This window comes from Bos indicus, chromosome 1 (assembly GCF_029378745.1).
Source record: "Bos indicus isolate NIAB-ARS_2022 breed Sahiwal x Tharparkar chromosome 1, NIAB-ARS_B.indTharparkar_mat_pri_1.0, whole genome shotgun sequence".
Lineage (NCBI taxonomy): Eukaryota > Metazoa > Chordata > Mammalia > Artiodactyla > Bovidae > Bos > Bos indicus.
In genome coordinates this window covers 97,406,691-97,412,690 of record NC_091760.1, presented here as the reverse complement: position 1 = coordinate 97,412,690, position 6,000 = coordinate 97,406,691, and positions in this window count along the sequence as shown.

The window sequence follows — 6,000 nt, the reverse complement described above, 5'->3', positions numbered from 1 at the left end:
CGACTCCCAGGGCATTTAATTTTTTTTTTAAGGGGCGGGTAAGAAAAGATTTGTTTTATGTTTTTTTATATTTATTTTTATTGATGTATTTATTTTATTCTTTACTGCTTTATAACATTCTGTAAGCTGCATGTGTACAACATTATATTTCTAATTCTGTATACCACAACATGCTCCCTGCTGCAAGCCCATTCCTTTGAAAACTTTGCTTTTAATGTGGGCTTTTGATGCCTTGCCAGTATGATACACACTTGTGCTCTAACTGAATTACACTGTTTGATTAACTCTTTTTAGGTATAAATGGTAGAAGAACAGTTAACCAAGCTGCTTCCTTTGTTCATTTTCTTGCCATTATTACACAGTTGACACCCTTTACTCATTTTGCCTTCTTTCTGCCCCTTCTCCTCTGATAGTCACTACTCTGTTCTCTGTATCTACATGTTTGTTTTTGTTTGGTTTACTCATTTATTTTTCTTGCTCTACATATGAATGAAATAATACAGTATTTGTCTTTCTCTGACTTATTTCACTTAGCATTAATACCCTCAAGATCCATTCATGTTATCACAAATGGCAAGATTTTACCTTCTTTAAGGGTGAGTAGTATTTCACTGTAATATACCACATCTTTTCCCATTCATCTATTCATGGACACTCAGGTTGTTTCTATATCTTCACTATTGTAAATGGCATTTAATTTTTAAAGCTTATGTTTAATACATTAGTTTACACTTGGATTTGCCCTACAATATTTCTAAAAATGCGTGTATGTGGAATTTTTGCCTTACCAAATAGAAAAATCCACAAGAGAAATTTCTCCTTTTAAAAAGGGATCTTATTAAAAGTACTTTATTTTTAAATGAATAATCTCACCTAAGTAATTTCATATATGTTTTATGTTTTCATGTTTGGTTTCCTAAAGAGATACCTCTTAATATATGAGTAGAACTTTCTCAAGCAAATGTACATTGCATTTGGATCAAATGATCACACATTTGGAATTTGTGGTTAATATGTTTGCCTATGAGTCAGGCTCCTATTTACACAGAAAATGTTTTCACCAGCTATGCAGTGATAAAAAATAACCACTAGTAGGCGCTGCGAGCCCATTCCTTTGAAAGCTTTGCTTTTGATGCCTGTCAGCAAATAATTTGCCAATATGATATGCATTTGTGCTCTAACTGAATCACACTGAGTTTGATTAACTATTTTTAGGTATAAAATAGTACCTATTCTAATGGTAGAATAACAGTTAACCAGAGCTCCATCCTTTGTTCAGTACACATCTGGGGTTTAGGACACTGACCATTTCTCTAATCCTCCCCTTTAAGTATCTTTAAATAAGAATAAGGTTGAAAAAAGTATGCTCAAACCATAGGAAAGACCATTTCTCATAATGGAAAGAATGTTGGACTTAGGGACAGAAGACCTGAATAAGATTTCAGGTGTACCTTGTTATTAATAGCTCTGCTATATACTAGAGAAATGTGAAGAGATGGGAAAATTTTCTTAGAGAAAATTAGCTGGAAAAACCTCTGTCCAGTAGGTCTGGGGATTCATTGTTCTCACTCATCTGCTGTGATTGGACTCTGAGAGACTGTTTCTCACAACTAAAAGGATACCTGGAACAGTGGTAGACCTAGAATGTCGGTTTCTTAAGTTACACTATGTAGGAAGTCAGATTCTAATTATGAGGAGGGCTTGAGGGAGCAGAGTCACAACCAAAGAATGCAGATGACTTTGGGAAAAGTCCCTTGGCTAAGACAGCTTGAGGGACTTTCCCACGTTACAGAGAGCCTTGCCAAAGGGATGACATCCTTGGATTCTGCGATCACCATACCATCTGCATCTCCTGTGGATAGCAAAGGGTTCTCATGGTCTCTCTCTGCGTCTTGGCTCCCAGTTTTCTGTGATTGCAGGGCTGCCCAACTTCCTTTCCAAGGAACACACTCTCTTATTGGCAGCTAATTCCTCCAAACAGGGTATTCTTTGCTGGCCTCCCTTGAGCAGCCTTCTCTCCATCTGTGCTGTGATCGTTTAGACACAGATAAAATCTCAGGATTGTATCTTCCATTAGTACAAAATGATAATAATAACCTAATTATTTAAGTTTTAGTCTTTATCAAAGGTAACTCATTTCCAGTTAACCCATATTGCCTGTGAATAATACTAACTGCTAAGTCGCTTCAGTCGTGTCCGACTCTGTGCAACCCCATAGACGGCGGCCCACCAGGCTCCCCCATCCCTGGGATTCTCCAGGCAAGAATACTGGAGTGGGTTGCCATTTCCTTCTCCAGTGCATGAAAGTGAAAAGTGAAAAGTGAATGTGAAGTCGCTCAGTCGTGTCCGACTCTTCGTGACCCCATGGTCTGCAGCCTACCAGGCTCCTCAGTCCATGGGATTTTCCAGGCAAGAGTACTGGAGTGGGGTGCCATTGCCTTCTCCAGAATAATACTAACAGTAGCTGACATTTCTGAGAACCCATCCGTGCTGGGTACTGTGCTTTGCACAATTGTTAAAGGTATCTCAGTCCACGCAATAACCCTGTGGGGACATCTGCTAGTCTTACTTTAAAAGATGAATCACACAGGCTAATGGACAGCCCAAGTGATAAAATCAGACTATGAACTCAAGAAATTCCATTCCAAGATCTTAACTTCACAACTTTTTTTACCAGTTAGTGCCTAAGTTCTGAAATCTGGCTTTACAAAGCCTCTGTGTGTGTTTGTATGTGTGTTTGTGAGTGACCTGTGGGAAATCTGGGCATTGTTGAATTATGATTGGTTTAATTTTTATCATTAGAATGTCAAATGCTCATGCCAAATGCATGAGATCAGATTTCATAATTGCTTTTTCAATGAATGATGTTGCTAGGGTTTTATATTTTATATTGTACTTCATACAAAAGCTCTTTTTTATGTTATAAGGAAATACCTGAAAGCATCCAGGTCAATAAACCCTGGTGATGACAAGGCCCCAGACACAATGACTCATTCCAAAAAAAAGGGCATAGTCCTATAATATAGTAGTTTCCACAAATCAAACTATGAATTCAAGAACACATAAGAGTACCAAAGCAAGAGTTCTGAATTTTATGTAGATAAGAATTCTATATACAAGAGCATATGCAGCATATACAATAGCAGCCCAGGTTCCCTAAGGCCTTTCTTTGTATCAGTTCAGTTAGTTCAGTCGCTCAGTCGTGTCCGACTCTTTGCGACCCCATGAATCGCAGCACGCCAGGCCTCCCTGTCCATCACCAACTCCCGGAGTTCACTCAGACTCACGTCCATCGAGTCAGTGATGCCATCCAGTCGTCTCATCCTCTGTCGTCCCCTTCTCCTCCTGCCCCCAATCCCTCCCAGCATCAGAGTCTTTTCCAATGAGTCAACTCTTCGCATGAGGTGGCCAAAGTACTGGAGTTTCAGCTTTAGTATCATTCCCTCCAAAGAAATCCCAGGGCTGATCTCTTTCAGAATGGACTGGTTGGATCTCCTTGCAGTCCAAGGGACTCTCAAGAGTCTTCTCCAACACCACAGTTCAAAAGCATCAATTCTTCGGCGCTCAGCCTTCTTCACAGTCCAACTCTCACATCCATACATGACCACAGGAAAAACCATAGCCTTGACTAGATGAACCTTTTTTGGCAAAGTAATGTCTCTGCTTTTGAATATGCTATCTAGGTTGGACATGACTTTCCTTCCAAGGAGTAAGTGTCTTTTAATTTCATGGCTGCAATCACCATCTGCCGTGATTTTGGAGCCCCCAAAAATAAATATTTTGTATCAGACATTGTTTAAAGCTTTAAACATGTAATCATTATGATTACATGATGATTAACTCACATAATCATCAAGGAACCTATGTATTAGGCACTATCTTAATCCCCTTTTTATGAATGAGAAAACTGAGGCCCAAAGAAGTAAAGTAACTTGAATTCACAGCTAGTAAAGAGTGGAGACAGGATTCGAGACCAGGCAGCCTGACCTGCATTCTTAACCACCTTGCTCTCTTGGGTGATTATTGCAGCTCTTGCACTTGACACTCTGGCATCTATTACAGAGGCTTTTCTGTCTGTGCACTTGATTTCTTTGGGGTCTCCTTGAGGCAAGTCTTCTCTAGGAAACACAGTGATTTACCCTGACATCCAGCAGAGATAGGGGGAAGCTTAGTACTTGTGACTTACGATCCATATCTTAGAGTGTTGAGTAGGAAGTTTTGTGTTTCTTGAAATCCTTCTTATCTTTAAATCTCATGCTTGTTGATAGAGGTATACAAGAAGTCAAATGTATGAAAGAGAGTTAAAACTGTTTAATGTAAATATAGCCCAAGGAGGACTTCTCTACATGATAGAAAAGTACATATAATAGGTCTCCTCAAATGCACGGTGAGAAGGTGGCTTGATGATGTTGATGGTGGGTGATGAAGGCGACGGTGATGATGGTGGTGGTGGTGATGAAGGCAATGGTGATGATGTAAATGGTGGGTGATGAAGGTAACCGTGATGATGGTAGCGGTGATGAAGGTGGTGATGATGATGGTGGTGGTGGTGATGGTGGTGGTGGTGATGAAGGCAATGGTGATGATGTTAATGGTGGGTGATGAAGGTAACCGTGATGATGGTAGTGGTGATGAAGGTGGTGATGATGATGGTGGTGGTGGTGATGAAGGCAATGGTGATGATGTTAATGGTGGGTGATGAAGGTAACCGTGATGATGGTAGTGGTGATGAAGGCGACGGTGATGATGGTGGTGGTGGTGATGAAGGCAATGGTGATAATGATTATGATGATGATAGCTTACACTTGCAGAGCACTTGCTCTAGGCTAGGTAGTATTCTCAGTGGAGAACACAGATATTAATTTATTTACATTGAGAAGGCGCTGTCAGCCTAGCTTTTAAGGTAACAAATGAGACACTTGAGTCCTGTAGGAATTTTCAGAAAGTGACAATTAGGACAGGTTCCCAGGAATGGTCAGTGAGGAGGGTTGAGATGGGAGGGTGGAATCTATCCCTTCCTTGCTACTGTACTTGGGCAACTTAACCTCTCTCATGCTGTCTCTTCATGAGTACCATGTATAAACAATTGTTCCTAGGACAAATGACAAATTGTTCCTACGTTTAAACAAAGGTAGCAACCATTTAAATGAGATAAATACATTAGCATAAGCACATGCATCAGGCTTCCCTGGTGGCTCAGATGGTAAAGAATCCGCCTGCAATGCGGGAGACCTGGGTTTGATCCCTGGGTTCCATCCCTGGGTTGGGAAGATCCCCTGGAAGAGGGCATGGCAACCCACTTCAGTGTTCTTGCCTGGAGAATCCCCATGGACAAAGGAGCCAGGTGGGCTACAGTCCATGGAGGACTGAGCAACTAAGCACAGCACAAATACAAACACGTAGTAGGTGACACAGCTGCACAAACGTGAGTGGCTAGAGACAGCAACAATGGTTTGTTGTCATGTCGATGGCCATGGCCACCTCTGATGATTTTTAACCAAGGGCAGAGGTTCATTTTCTTTCTGCCAGTAACTAGGATAATGCTGAATGCTTCGCGTCTGTTGTTTAGGGCAATTCTTAGCTCATCAGTTATCATCATGGGCCGAGGAGGAACTGTACTGGGCTCCTCCTGGAGTCCCACGGTCCCTGCTCTCAGCTGGGGAAAAGGAGTAGGGAGAAGCTCAGGAGGGATGGAGCGAAGCGGAGACCCAGGGATAGAGATGAGAGAGGGCAGCTAGAAGGGAAATAATTCTCAGCAAAATAGAACTCGCGCTCTACGCGGGCCCTCTTGTCGCTCTCCATCACTGGGACGTGGTTCGAATTATTTTATTACCAAACTTTGTTATTTCCAACACTAACCGTGCGAAGCCCGCTCGCGGGCCGCCCCCCCACCCCACCCCCGCCCTCCTGCTTCCCTCCACATCCCACTCCGGACCCCGCCCTGCAATTGGCCAGCGGACCGGGAGCCGTCGCGGATTGGAGCTCGCCGGCCTGGTCTGC